Source organism: Bos indicus, chromosome 2 (assembly GCF_029378745.1).
Source record: "Bos indicus isolate NIAB-ARS_2022 breed Sahiwal x Tharparkar chromosome 2, NIAB-ARS_B.indTharparkar_mat_pri_1.0, whole genome shotgun sequence".
Classification (NCBI taxonomy): Eukaryota; Metazoa; Chordata; class Mammalia; order Artiodactyla; family Bovidae; genus Bos; species Bos indicus.
This window is the reverse complement of record NC_091761.1, coordinates 30,481,970-30,497,865: the sequence shown is the minus strand read 5'-3', so window position 1 is coordinate 30,497,865 and position 15,896 is coordinate 30,481,970. Positions and strand designations below refer to the sequence as shown.

The window sequence follows — 15,896 nt, the reverse complement described above, 5'->3', positions numbered from 1 at the left end:
CCCTTTTAATGTATGTTTCAGTTGGAAATAAAACAATGTCAGCCTAAACTTTAATTCTTCTTTCAACAGATGACCTCAGGTAGGGCAATTTTTGTCAGGACAATACCACACACTGAGGCCTGTGACACACATGTTGAATGCCAAGCTCCATGTAGAGAAGGGAGAGGTACCTAATTCTGTGGGATCTGTATTTACACTTAAACCTTCAGGCAAAGGGAAGAGGTTTTATTGGATTTTAAGCAGGGTGATAAACTAATCAGAACTGAAATTTAAAATGATTGCTCTTGAAGCTGTGATGAATATAGATTTTTTTCCCCCTGAGGGGAGATGGTTGGGAAAGCCAGAGAGGAGGCTGAAGGCAATTAGGAAACTAGTAAAAGTAATCCAGGTGAGAGCAGAAGAGGTGTGGAGGCTCAGGATACGATTTGGAAATAAAGAGTTAGCTGAACTCAACAAATAAATCAGTGTGGAGTTTGGGAAGGTTGTTGAGCTGTGAAGTGTGTTAAAGATAGGTTCTTGGCTTGCTGAAAAAGACCACGTAATGACATGCTTGGGCTTCCCTGGTGGTTCAGTGGTAAAGAATCTGCCTGCAATTCAGGAGATGCAGATTCAATCCCTGGGTCAGGAAGATCCTCTGGGGAAGCAGATGGCAATCCACTTCAGTATTCCTGCCAGAGAAATCCCACGGACAGAGGAACCTGGCAGGCTACAGTCCGTGGGGGTCACAAAAAAGTTGGACACGACTAAGTGACTGAAAAATAACAGCATAATCTCCGCTCTGGATTACTTCAGGGGTAGACCTGGAGCTAAAGTAATGGAGCAAGAAGCCATGAACACTAAAGGAGGTGATGACAAAGTTCAAAAAGATGGGTCATATCTGAAAAAACAAATGTCATGGTCAAAAGCTCAAAGAAAACAATTTGCATTAGAAACCCTCTCTGCACTATTAATGGCTCTCCAGAAGGGCCCACTTATCACCAGTATTACCCACTTATTCTTTTACCCTTTATTCTTACCCCATTTGATGCAGAATCATCCAACATGCAAGGTCTTATACTACCCAGATCTCCATCAAAGTATCAACCAAGTATGAGAATAATTTCTAGAAATTTATCCCACACATGTTAGTATTCAAGTGAAATGACAACCTGTAAAGTTTTTACATTAAAGCATTCTTTTTTTAAAATTTCTATTAAAGTTTCTATTATGGAAAATTCTAAAACATATAAAAGTAAAAAGAAAAAAGAACAGCTTCCATGTTTGTCGTTGTTGTTTAGTTGCCAAGTCATGTCCGACTCTTTGCGACCCCATGAACCGTAGCCCACCAGGCTCCTGTCCATTGGATTTTCCAGGCAAGAATACTGGAGTGGGTCGCCATTTTCTTCTCCAGGGTAAAGCATTCTTTTTAATATTGAAATGTTGAAACAGCCTACAACTCTACCAAAAGGGAACTAGATAAATAATGATAGAGTCATATGATGGAATAGTAAGCAAAGTTAAAAACAAAGAAGCAACTTTATATGCTGATACGATGTTAGTTCCACAATACAGTTAAATGGGGAAAAAAAGCAAAATTTATTTGCATTTCAAAAACAGAGAAAATATACACATCTTTTTTTTTTTTTTAAAGAAAAAGTATTAATTGCCTCCAGAGAGGAAAACTGGGTATTAAAGGACACAGTGAAAGGAAAAGGGCTACTGGATGTTGGGGGTGTTCCATCCAAATTAGGGAGCGCAAAAACAACAGAAGTCATGATATCTAATAAATACAAACTCTGTCAGAAGTCAGCAAAGAAAGAGCCCAAACAATTGCTATGGAACAGGACTAGAAAGCAATAGTCCAAACAGAAACAAGAAGACAGAGAGCTCTAGGAAGGGACCCATGAATTTGATAGGTTTGATTAGGTGAAAAATATCTTACTGAGACAGTGTTGGGTTATATAGAAAACCATATATGGAAAAACTAAACACGTTCTTTTTTCTTAAGTGAGTTTATGCTTAACTCAAAGATTTTTAAAAATTCTACAAGGAAGCATGTTCATAATAGACTTGCTCGGCTCACTGGTGAAAAAGATTTCACAACAATAAATACATACTAAAATGCCAACAAAATGTGAGACTATACTGTGACATCTATTGGCAAATCAAGGTAGGGAGTGCAGTGAGTATGTGTGTGAAAAAGCTTAAGATTTATCTACCATGTGGGCAGTCAGTAGGTAATGTCAAAATAATACATTAAGAAATAGCAGTATAAGCATATTATTTCAAAAGGTAAAAATGGGAAGAAACATCTAAAAGAGGTGAAAGCGATTGCCTTCTCATAGCACGATTGGGAAAGATGAGGGTTGAGAGGATTTCTGTTGCTATTGCAGAATCTTTTAAATCCTACTTAATTTTATTTACATGTAAGTCAGGAGAAGTATAGGATTTGGAATGAGACAACTTAGATTTGAATCTTGGCTCTGACATTTCACTAGCCTTGTAGATAGAGGAAAATTACTTATTTTTCAATTTTCCTATCTCTAAATTAGGGGCAAAAACATGCACTTCACAGAGCAGCTTTGAAAATTAAATAACTAATTCACGTAAGTTCCTAAAATATGCCTGGCACATAAATGTTCAGTAGTAAAGTAGTAACTGAGGACAAAAATTATTAAGACAATAAATATTAACTACTGTTATTTGGTAAAAATATAAAGGCATTAATAACTAAAATCTATTTTTTATACATACGAGTCACATACGAAAGTCTGCTCCTTTTAGGAGCAGAGGAAACTTTAATTTTATTTAAGGTAATATTCCCAGGTATTAAGTAGGACTTCACCTCTTTGGGCTTCAGTCTTCAGTTTAATCCATAGCTGGAGGTGGGGGAAAAGACCCATGAAAAATTCCAGTTACAGTAAGAGCTTAAATTGGAATCAGAAGGTAAGTCTTAGCTAGATAGGGTGAAAGGGGAAGGAGAGTTCCAGGCAGGAAGAATGACACAAAGACCTAAAGGCAGGAGGGACTTGGTAAAAGAAAAGGAAAGAAAAAAAGCTAGTAGAGCAAGAATAAAGGACACGCACAATAAAGGACAGAAATGGTACGGACTTAGCAGAAGCAGAAGATATTAAGAGGTGGCAAGAATACACAGAAGAACTATACAAAAAAGATCTTCATGACCCAGATAATCACATTGATGTGATAACTCACCTAGAGCCAGACATCCTGGAAGTCAAGTGGGCCTTAGGAAGCATCACTATAAACAAAGCTAGAGGAAGTGATGGCATTCCAGTTGAACTATTTCAAATCCTCAAAGATGATGCTGTTAAAATGCTGCACTCAATATGCCAGCAAATTTGGAAAACTCAGCAATGGCCACAGGACTGGAAAAGGTCAGTTCCAATCCCAAAGGAAGGCAATACCAAAGAATGTTCAAACTACTGCGCAATTGCACTCATCTCACATGCTAGCAAAGTAATGCTCAAAATTCTCCAAGCCAGGCTTCAACAGTACATGAACCATGAACCTCCAGATGTTCAAGCTGGATTTAGAAAAGGCAGAGGAACCAGAGATCAAATTGCCAATATGTGCTGAATCATCAAAAAAGCAAGAGAGTTCCAGAAACACATCTACTTCTGCTTTACTGACTACACCAAAGCCTTTGACTGTGTGGATCACAACAAACTGGAAAATTCTTAAAGAGTTGGGAATACCAGACCATCTTACCTGCCTCCTGAGAAATCTGCATGCAGGTCAAGAAGCAACAATTAGAACTGGATATGGAACAATGGACTGGTTTAAAATTGGGAAAGGAGTATATCAAGGCTGTATATTGTCACCCTGCTTATTTAACTTATATGCAGAGTACATCATGCAAAATGCTGGGTGGGATGAAGCTAAAGTTGGAATCAAGTTTTCTGGGAGAAATATCAATAACCTCAGATATGCAGAAAATGACACCACCCTTATGACAGAAAGCCAAGAGGGACTAAAGAGCCCTTTGATGAAGGTGAAAGAGAGAACAAAAAAGCTGGCTTAAAACTCAACATTAAAAAAACTAAGATCATGGCATCCAGTCCCAGCACTTCATGGCAAATAGATGGGGAAACAGTAGAAACAGTAGCTGACTTTATTTTCTTAGGCTCCAAAATCACTGCAGGTGGTGACTGTAGCCATGAAATTAAAAGACGCTTGCTCCTTGGAAGGAAAATTATGACCAACCTAGACAGCATATTAAAAAGCAGAGACATTACTTGCCAACAAAGATCAATCTAGTCAAAGCTATGGTTTTTCCGGTAGTCATGTATGGATGTGAGAGTTGGACAATAAAGAAAGCTGAGCGCCAAAGAATTGATGCTTTTGAACTGTGGTGTTGGAGAAGACTCTTGAGAGTCCCTTGAACTGCAAAGAGATCAAACCAGTCCATCCTAAAGGAAATCAACCCTGAATATTCATTGGAAGGACTGATGCTGAAGCTCCAATACTTCGGCCACCTCATGCGAAGAGCTGACTCATTTGAAAAGACCCTGATGCTGGGAAAGATTGAAGGTGGGAGAAGGGGATGACAGAGGATGAGATGGTTGGATGGCATCATCGACTCGATGGACATGAGTTTGAGCAAGCTCTGGGAGTTGTTGATGGACAGGGAGGCCTGGTGTGTTGCAGTCCATGGGGTCACAAAGAGTCAGACAGGACTGAGTGACTAAACCGAACTGAGAGCTAGAACAGAGTGTGATGATGAGAGAGATGTGCTCTGGGCAGGAACTAAATCAAGCCATGCCTTTAGGCTATCTTAAGGAGTTTGACTTACCCTGAGGCAATGAAAGGCTTTAAGCAGCTGGGTAAGAAGACCAATATTCTGAGAAGATCCCTCTAGGTACCCTGCGAAGCAACTAGAAAGAAGTTCAGAGAGGCAACAGGGAGGACACATTGCCAAAGTTCAGGCAAGAGATGCTAGTGCTAGGAATAGAGAAAAGTAGATGGATTTGAGAAATATTTATTTAAGAGGTAAAACTGACAGAACTTGGCGAAGGGAGACTTCCAGGAAGGAATCTTTCATCTTTTTTTTCTGGTCTAGTCTAATTACATTATATTCTTTACGTGAAAGCTGATCTCTCAAACTTCTCACCAATACAAATGTACTCAATTGTAGAATATTTGCAAACAAAAGCTGCAAGGCATTTCAATCACAAAATTAACTTTTCACTTCTAAATGGTAAAACCCAGATCTTGGAACAGAACCAAAAGGCACAAAAATAACACTGAATTCACAGAAATCAGATGGAAATAATAGCAATATAAATTAAATAGCCTAATTAAGTATGTTTCCTACTTCCCAATTTCTGCAATGTCTATTAAAAAAAGCAAATATTCTTCCTGCCCAATGCCTCTCTCTCCTTTCTGTGCCATTTTTACTCCAATATTTTTATTCCATAATAGTTTAAGTGGAAAGAGAAATTTTACATGTTTTACAAATAATTTATTAATAAAAATTGTGTGTGAGTTCACAGGTGAGCCAGCAGACTATATTATATCACATATGTAAGTCACATGATAAAAAGACACCTCACCCAGCTCAGGTGTATGTGGAGTATATGTTGCTTGGGGTGGCAGTATCCTAAATGATGTGAGATCTCAGTTGACTCTTAAGAATCAGAAAAAGTTATAGAAGTAAACATAAGAGGGAAGGTGCTCTGAGCAGTGCAGAGGAACAACAAAAACAAACCAAACAGATGACATCTGTTGCTGAAATAAAAAATTCTGAGTATAAATCCATAGTTAAATGAGGGTCATACCTGGTGGGGCCATATTAAGGGCCATAGATTCTCTATCCTGTGAGCTATGAAAAGTCATTACATGATTTGAAGCAGAGGAGAAAGAAGTTCAGGTTTATATTTTTAAAGAGATTAGCACCTCAGGGGTTCTTCTGAGGATGGATTTGAGCTTAACACTATCCGTTGAGATATCAGGTGGCAGGGGACTATGGTACCCAAGACAAAAGGTGACGAGACCCTGAACTAGAGCAGTAGAAGTAGGAGAGGAATTTGTGAAACAAGAAAAAAAAAAAAAAATAGGTGGAAAACCTTAAAGAGATTCAGTATTCTGATAGTTCTAGAAGCTAAAATGAGAGTAAAAAATGACCTCTGGATTTCTGGCATGACACCTGAATGGTGATACAGATCAATAACCCCTTCTCCAAAATCCCAGGAGCCTAATATGTTTCAAAAATTGAGATATTTTGGATGTTATAAAGGAGATATGGTTTACATAGCCAATATAACAGAGTATCCCCCAGCAGCACTTGGATGGTACCATGTAGTCAAACACCGGAGAAGGCAATGGCACCCCACTCCAGTACTCTTGCCTGGAAAATCCCATGGACGGAGGACCCTGGTGGGCTGCAGTCCATGGGGTCACTAAGAGTCGGACACAACTGAGCAACTTCACTTTCACTTTTCACTTTTATGCACTGGAAAAGGAAATGGCATCCCATTCCAGTGTTCTTGCCTGGAGAATCCCAGGGACGGGGGAGCCTGGTGGGCTGCTGTCTGTGGGGTCACACAGAGTCGGACACGACTGAAGCGATTTAGCAGCAGCAGCAGCAGCAGCAAACACACACAGAGGGGTTTCCCAGGTGGAGCTAGTGGTAAAGAACCCGCCTGCCAATGCAGGAGATGTAAGAAAGGAGGGTTTAATCCCTGGGTCAGGAAGATCCTCTGGAAAAGGGCATGTCAACCCACTCCAGTATTCTTTCCTGGAGAATCCCATGGACAGAGGAGCCTGGAGGGCTACAATCCACAGGGTCGCACAGAGTCGGACATGACTGAAATGACTTGGCACACACACACTCAAACAAGCACAGAACTATTTCTTCAGCCAGACACATCCACCAAGCAGAGTAGATGATAAACAGCTTCCTGACAATTCACTCAGGTTTCATGGCAAATGTACTGAATTCTACTGAAAAATGAGTTAACCAAAAAAATTTTTGTTATCAGAGATTCTTTTGGTTTTGGATTTGTGGATAAGATACAGTAAATGTACTAATGCTCATAAAGAAGATACAGGAAGTAAAAGAGGTTGTCTTTTGCTGTTGCTGCTGCTGTTTTGATGGGATGAAGGTTCTGGTTTACACATGTATAATCTCAGGTAATTATGACATCTTAAAGATGTCCAGCAGGCAATGGGATAGATGAGATGAAAAAACTAGTTTGGACAGTTTGAAACTGTAACAATTATAGGGGGAAAATGTGTACTTGGGAAAATAATCTCTGTTTAGCGCCAAAAATATGAGGCCAACCCAGAGAATGACTGAAGAAGATTTCATCTAATTGCCAGTAGTCACTAATGACCTAGAATTCAGAGTCCTACTTGTCTCTGCTTTGCCATAAGTTAATGCATGTTGGTCTTTTGTCTTTACTGGCACTATTTGAATTCATTGCTGCTCCAGTACTTTTGCCTGGAAAATCCCATGGACAGAGGAGCCTGGTAGGCTGCAGTCCATGGGGTCGCTGGGGTTGTTAGAGTCGGACACGACTGAGCGACTTCACTTTCACTTTTCCCTTTCATGCATTGGAGAAGGAAATGGCAACCCACTCCAGTGTTCTTGCCTGGAGAATCCCAGGGACGGGGGAGCCTGGTGGGCTGCCGTCTATGGGGTCGCACAGAGTCGGACATGAGTGAAGCGACTTAGCAGCAGCAGCATTGGCCCCATAGTAATTGTGTTTTGATTACTCAAATTATAACAAACTAATCATTCTGATCCTAACTAGATGCGTAATTAGATAGGTGATTAAAAATATTTCTTTCTCAATAAGATTTTACAGTCATAAAAGATCTAGCATAACAAATGTATTTTTATATTCTATGGACCAAAAAGTTAAATACGTCTGAAGATGATCTGGGCATTAATCATTTCCAAAATATTAAAACAGTAATATTTGCTTTTGGAGAAAGATTCCTTTTACCAGGAATCAGAAGGCAGGTTAAAATTAAAAGCTTCTATGGAAGGCTTAATCATCCAATCAGAGTTTCCAAGCGTACATCCCTACAGGTCCTTTAGGGATCCAGTCAAATTTCTCAATTTCCCAATCTAGTTTTTGCAGGGGGTGGGTAAATGGTATGATTTCTACAATATGTCTTATGTTTGTTTCATAGTAAAAGGAAAACATACATTAACAAATGACAAACCAAAGAATAAACTTGCCAGTTTACTATAATAATATTTTTCACCCTCTACCCACCATATAACTCAGCCATAAAAGTTAGCACTTAGAGCTGGACATAATTCTTTTTCTCTCTCAAGCTTTCATTTGATAATAGTTACCACTGAAATCCCTTCAGAAAAACCTTTCCAATTTTTCCTATCCCCAAACATACCACAATATACTGAGAACTCATTTAAGATAACAATGATGTACAATAAGGTTTCATGCAGTTCCTAATGTTTGAGAGATTGGTCTAGCACCAGGTCCTAGAGCCTCTAGCCATCCAATAAATGTTTCATAAGGATTACAGTATAATTTTATACATTTTTTAAAGTACAGTTTGATTTTCTTCCCCGTGAATGTGTGTGTGAGAGAGAGACATAAACTGCTAGAAAAATCAGCCTTAAAAAAATGTAAATTCAATAGGACATCACCATTTTTATTGTAGGTTCCAGCCCATCTGGGCCCATAAAATCAATGCAGTGTTTTAGGACCAATATTTTTTACAGTAAATAATAGAGAACATCCAGTTGTAAGGTTAGCACTGCCTTGTAAACCTTGCTTCATTTATATATACACATACTTCAGGCTATTGTATTGAAGAATAGAATGCAATTCTGAGGACTGCAGTCCAAAAAAAAAAAAAAAAAGTTTTAAAAACATTGATGTTTTATTGGCTTAAAATAAAATACATTTTAAGCCAATATAATAAAAGATCAGAAGACTAAATTATGTCGTCCAAGTTGAGTCAAAAAATTAAATGTGGCTCTGAAATACCAAGGAAGGATTAAAAATCTCAAGCCACATATCATCATCAATACACATGTGCTCACAGTGAGAGAAAAGACTGACAGCCTCACTCAGTCTCCCTGGAGTCAGGCATCATCTGGGCAGTAGAAATTAGAGTAAATCAGAGCTGGACAAAGAACAATTGACTGTTCTGTAATTACAAAGGACTTACAAACTATATGAAAGACAGAAAGATAAACATCTTAAGATAAATGAGAAGGTGGGTGGTGAATAACATGGGTCTTGAGTCAAGTCACTCAAATAAGGCCATGTCTACTATTAACTTGCTAGGTGAACTGAAGTTAGAATCTCTTCTCAGCTTCAGTTCATCACAAAATGGATGGGTTGACTGGATATCCAATGTGAGAAGGGGATCCTAAGAATGGTAGGGCTAGAAGGCAGTCCTGACTTAAGTCCTCATTATCTTAGTCTAGGGAAGTATTATTTTTTTCTATTTTACAGATAGTTTAAATGAGACACACTGTTACTCTAGATAATGCAGATATGTTACATTTCTCTCTAGAATTAAAAGCAAAGATAATCTAATAACATCTGGCCCAATAATCAATAAGATTAAATTAATACCATACACTCAAGAGAGCAATGTGTGTGCGCTCAGTTGCTCAGTCCTGTCTGACTATGACCCTGCAGACTGTAGTCTGCCAGGCTCCTCTATCCATGGGATTCCCAGGCAAGAATACTTGAATGGGTTGCCCTTTCGTTCTCCAGGTGATCTTTCCCACCCAGGGATCGAACTCTCATCTCCTGCTCTGGCAGATAGATTCTTTACCACTGACCCACCTGTGAAGCCCCTCAGAAGAGAGAGCAATACCCATATCTAATTTTTAAACAGTATTTAGCACATATATTTCTCTGTATGGCGAGAAGAGGGAAGGTGAGGCTCTTTTATGAAAAGCAAAACGCACTGGTTAAAGCTGTCATTAATAATAATCTCCTATTGTGCTGTGATTGAATTTTTAACTTTAATTGCACCTTAAAATATTATTTGTGTTTCGTAAGGCATTTTAAGTGTTCAATTTAAACTATGTTAAAAAAAATTAGCAAAGATAGAACTAAAAAAATCTAGACAGTGAGACTGTATATTATTAAAATTTCTATGTAAAAATGTTAGTCAAAGCAATGCAAAAAGAAAGATGCTTGGTACAAACTGTTCAGAATGTTTCAACTAATATGTATGCTAGACTACAGATATTAAAAGTTAAATTTAAAGAAATTTATTTGTAGGGCATGATTCTAACCTTACATAGTTTAGCCACAAATTCAAGGAAAAATTTGCATAGTAAAAAAAGCAATAGATTTCCCCACAACCAGAAACTCTCAAATAAAGGCAGCAACTTTGATTTTTAATAATACAAATTGAATTAAAATGTCTTCAATATTGCAGCATAACTTCTATAGCAAATTATGTTCACTGTTCACTTGATAAGGTATTTTGAAAACCAGAAGAATTGGTAACTCCATGGAGTTCTTAAAACAGAAACAGTTATTTGATCAATTTTAAAATAAGGTGTTCGATGGACTTTGAAAGAAAAGAAAATAAAAATCTAAGGTAAGCACCGGTTTTACCCTCATTTCTTGGGCTTCAGAAAAGCCTAATTAGGCAGGGAAAGGAATTTGGGCCTGGCACACCCAGGTTCAGACGTGGCAGGTTCCTGAAACAAAGTTTTTTTGAACCTTTGAGTCATATGCCACAGGCAGACCAAACCCGCGATATGCAGGTTGTTAAGTCAACAGGTCCTTTAACGAGATGGTGTGCGGTCGGTGAGTGGCAGTTGGATTTCCTCCTGACACGAAGAAAATAGCTTCTTGATCAAACCGGAAAGTGGGCGCAGCTCTGGCTTAGGGAGCGCACCCGGAAAAGTGCAGAGACCAAACAGACAGAGAGAGAAGGATGTCCGCGTCCCGACCACAGAGCGCCTTCCAAACCACTCGGAAACCATTCGAATGGCTCGGCGGCCGCGGTTTCCAGTTAGGACTGTCTGGGGTCCGGCTGGGAAAGTTGTCTGCCAAGCTCGGCCCTTCCCGCCGCGGGCTCGCCGCTCCGGCACCCACACCGGGGAGGGAGGAGACCTACAACCTGTTAGCCCGAGAGGAAGCGCGGCCGCCCCGGTCCCTGCCCTTCACACCTCCCCACCCCATCCCCAGTCCGCGACCCTCAAAGGGACAGGCTCCGGGCCCCCGGGACTTCGGCCCGGGGCTGGATCTTCTGGAGCCTCCTTACAGAGGGCACCGCGGGTGACAGAGTGACCCCCGGGGCGTCACCTCCCCCGGCCTCGGGCACCTCTTTCGGCCTCTCCCGAAGGGCAACTGAAACACCGCTCTCGAGACCATTTCCAACCGGCCACCAGGACCGTCCCGGTCTCCCCGCCACGTGAGCCTCCGCGTCCATCCGACCCCCCTCCCCACCTCCGATGCTGCCCTGGGACAACGGGTCCCCAGCCCCGACACCAGCGCCGGCCCGCCGACTCACCTGGCGGGTGGGCAGGGCAGGGCAGGGCAGGGCGGCGGGAAGCGGCGGCACGGCGGGCGCTGGACGTGGGCCAGGCGCCAGGTGCAGGTGGCGGCGGCGGCGGCGACGGCTCCGGTTGCTGTCGCTACAGTTGCCGCTTAGTCCAGCTCCTCCTCCGCCGCCGCCTCCTGCCTTCCCGCTGGGCCTCCGGCGTTGCCAGGAGAGGCCGAACCGAGGCTCCGCTTCCTCTCGGAGTCTCCCAGGTGAGCTCCAGCCTGCGACGTCGGCAAGGGCGAGGCCCCCGCCCCGCGCCTGCGCGCCAGCCTCCCGCCCCGCCCAAGCTCTACCTGAGCGCTCCAGGTGAGGACCGAGGTCCGCGCTCGGGGCGAGGGCGCAGTCCCTGGCCGCGCGCAGCCGCCGCGCGGCTCCTCTGTCCGCGCGAGAGGCGAGGCTGGTTCTCCGTTCCGGGCGAGTCTCAGCCTGTCTACCCTGAGGAGTCCTGCGCTGACCTGATGTCAGGGGTCACCTTGTAACCGGGACACAGTCTGAGTCCTTAGGGAACCAGAGGATCTAGATATCCCTCAGACACACTTGTCTTCCTCTGCGTTTTGCCAAAATGAAGGGGTGAGCTGTCCGGAGATCGGGGTGCCCCGTGCCTCCGAGGACCACCTCATGACTAGCGACGGTTGGCTCGTAGGGTTTCCACGAGCAGAGTTCAGCAGCGTCTGTCACCACTTAGGTTCGTGAGCTATTGGGTGAGCTTCCTTCCCATGCAGTCTTGATTTCATCACTTGACTCACTTCAGCGCAGCTAGTGGTTTCCGTTTCTGCAAGCGCGCGCTCTGGTAGGGGCGCCTCACGTCCAAAGGAGGAGCCTCTGTCTTCCAAAGAAGAGCTTCTGGTATTTGGCAGAGCCTCGCGAATTTGGGGCGCGCCACTCCTTCCTGGGTTGCTATCGAAAGGCAAACCGATTGCCAGATGAGAGGGAAAGCAGCGACAGTAGAGAACAACCCACTGTCCTTGTTTGCAAAGACGCTGAGGTTTCCTAGAGAGGGCTTGCTTCTCCGCAGTTTTGCTTAAACCCAACATCTATTGGGAAGTGAGAACGCAGTCTCTAAGGAACTGGTGGGATTTGCTGTTCTTCCCAAAACCAAAAAAAGAAAGAAAGACAAATTTTAAATCTTTCTATGATAGATACAACTTTCTGTTTCAGTCTTCCTGCTGCTGTTCTGACAAGCATTGACACACCCGAAACCAGGACTTAAAATGACCTTTCTACCTTCCTATGAACTTACTCATTTATTTAGCTGTATCTTGAATGTACATGGGACTATTAAGAGAAAAATAGCTGAAAATGTTTCAGTGGCATGCTTAATTACCTGGTGGCAGGTTTTTCCATAAAGTTTACCTGTGGCCTTCCTCCAGCATTTTGGTACATACTCTTAACCTAAAGTACTTTACTAGTTTTACTTTACTAAAGTAAAGGTTTGTTCACAAAGAGTCAGACACGACTTAGTGGCTGAACTGAACTGAAAAGTAAAGGCTTAGAAATACTGGTCAGTACAGTATCAACAGGTGTAGTTTTAGGACTTGGTTCATCTAACATTGGTTTTAGCATCCACAGTACTATTTTATATTACAGTCATAAATCGGGTTTAAAACTTTAGTTAGTTGTTTATTTTGTATATTGTGGTTACCTGAAGCTGAAACTCCAATATTTTGGCCAGCTGATGTGAAGAACTGACTCACTGGAAGAGACCCTGATGCTGGGAAAGATTGAAGGCAGGAGAAGAAGGTGACAACAGAGGATGAGATGGTCGGATGGCGTCACTGACTCAATGGTCGTGAGTTTAAGTAAACTCCAGGAGTTGTTGATGGACAAGGAGGCCTGGCGTGCCGCAGTCCATGGGGTCGCAAAGAGTTGGACACAACTGAGCAGCTGAACTGAACTGCAAGCATCAAGAAACCATTTTATGTTTATGACATTTTAATATGTGTGTGTGTGTGTGTGTGTGTGCTAAGTTGCTTCAGCCATGTCTGACTCTTAGTGACCCTATGGACTGCAGCCTGCCAGGCTCCTCTGTCCAAAGGATTCTCCAGGCAAGAATACTAGAGTTGGGTTGCTGTGTCCTCTTTCAGTGGATCTTCCCTGCCCAGGGATCAAACCCTTGTTTCTTTATGTCTTCTGGGTTAGCAGGCAGGTTCTGTACCACTATCACCACCTGAAAAGCCCCTTTTATATCAGTACTTGCCTGCAATTTTTTAAGCTCTCCCTTTCTTCCCACAAAAGTTCAGGAGCTACTTATGTGTATTACCATACCAACTTGATCATATTTGTTGTTAGATCCAGAGCTAAAAACACTACCTAAATTCCACATCCCCCAGCTCCTTTTTAAAAAATTCCGCTACTTTCTTTGTTGTTTGCTTTTAAGCAGATATTAGAGTGTCAGCCTTTGCGAAATTGGGGAGAAATACGAAGCCAATAAACTTGAACCGAGAAATTAATAAACTAAGAAATCCTAAACCAAGGAGTCTATGTTTCTTATCTGGTACTCCTCATCCCTAAATGAGGCAGGAGCCAAAGACTATCAGATTTTTGATGTCCCACCAAGCAACAAGCAATTTTCACTAACAGGGCAGGATAGAGCAGATGAATATAGAAAAGCAACCTGGAATCCAAGAACTGAAATTCTTTGACGGCAATTCTAAGTCAAATAATAACTGCCAGGCTACTCTGTTCATGGATTTTTCAGGCAAGAAAACTGGAGTGGGTTTCCATTTCCTACTCCAGGGGAATTTCCCAACCCAGGGATTGAACACTTGTCTCCTGTACTCCAGACAGTCTCCTCCATTGACTGAGCCACCTGGGAAGCCGAAAGAGAAGCTAGGGGAGAACAAGTAAATAGGACCAAAATGCTGCATGAGTGAAAAAAGACCAGGAAAAATCAGAAAGAGCTAAAAATTGATGGTCACTTTTACAATGAAGACAAATCATTTAAATAAGAAAAACAATATTTCTTTGTCTGGCATTACTATTTGCATTACACATACTGTTTCATTTCATTCTGAAGCAAAGTCTTAAAATTAATGAAAGTTATTCCTTAACAATAAAATTAAAATGCCGCAGGCCCAGAGGAAAATACTGTTATGCTGAAATGTTTAATGTCCTAAATCTAATCAGACAAAGGGTTTTTGAAAGTATCATGTTATTCAAAATTATGGAATAAAGAATTTGTTTTATAAAGAGGAAATCAGTATTTCATCATAAAATAAAACCCAGGAGACTTAGTGTAGACATGCTTCTCAGAAACAAGCATATTTTATATATACATATATAAGCTTTATTTATTTATTTATTTTTTTTGGCTACTATATGAAGCAGGCAGACCCCAGTTCCCAGACCAGGGATTGAACCTGCATCTCCTGAACCAGAAATGCTGAGTCCTAACCACTGGACCACCAGGGAAGTTCCTGAAACAAGCTTATCTTAACACTACATATTTGGTATAAAATGTCAGTTAAGATAGAAAACCAAGCAGATTTTACACAGGAAGGAAGACAGACATTCTCTCACCTCCACTCCCCTCTGCCACAGGAAAACACACACACACACACACACAGGACTAACCACAAAATGCTCATTTATATGGGTTTAAAATAATACTTGGGCCTCTCTGGTGGTTCATCTGTAAAGAATCCACCTGCAATGCAGAAGACTGCCTGCAGAACAGGAGATGCAGGTTCAATCCCTAGATTAGAAAGATCCCCTGGAGAAGGAAATGGCAACTCACTCCAGTATTCTTGCCTGGGGAATCCCATGGATAGAGGAGCCTGGTGGGCAACAGTCCGTGGGTTGCAAGAGTCGAACAGCACTTAGCAACTAAACCACTCCCAAAATAATACTCACTATTTAATAATTTCTGTTAATATATAAAGTAGTGGCAAGACCAGTATCTGAAATTTAATAGGTACTCAATAAATATTTGTTAAATTAATAAATAGATCTACTAAATATCATGAAAAAAACAATAATCAGAGTGTCTTGAGCTGGGTACAAGCCCAAAAGAATGCTTTAACCAAACAGTTTGGAGAAATAATTTAGGCAAGTAAGAGTAATGGACTAGGAATCTGAGGGACAAGTTTCTAATAACAGTAGTTACCAGTTATCGCATACTTATATTTCAAAGGCACTGTTGGAGAAGACTCTTGAGAGTCCCTTGGACTGCAAGGAGATCCAACCAGTCCATCCTAAAGGAGATCAGTCTTGGGTATTCATTGGAAGGACTGATGCTAAAGCTGAAACTCCAATACTTTGGCCACTTGATGTGAAGAGCTGACTCATTGGAAAAAACTCTGATCCTGGGAGGGATTGAGGGCAGGAGGAGAAGGGGACGACAGAGGATGAGATGGCTGGATGGCATCACTGACTCGAGGGACGTGAGTTTGAGT

General features: G+C 41.7%; 1 protein-coding gene across 2 annotated transcripts in view; it reads right to left on the bottom strand.

Moving 5' to 3' along the window:
- Positions 1 to 12,221, bottom strand: part of GALNT3 (polypeptide N-acetylgalactosaminyltransferase 3) — a 51,698-nt gene extending 39,477 nt beyond the window's left edge. The window contains exon 1 of one of the 2 annotated variants that reach the window (XM_070803917.1): positions 11,796 to 12,221. The gene's annotated coding sequence lies outside the window, so the exon portion shown is untranslated. Of the gene's footprint in view, positions 1 to 11,469; positions 11,772 to 11,795 lie in introns of those variants that run through there. The other variant, XM_019971695.2, reaches the window with a different exon arrangement.
- Positions 12,222 to 15,896: the final 3,675 nt, after the last annotated feature.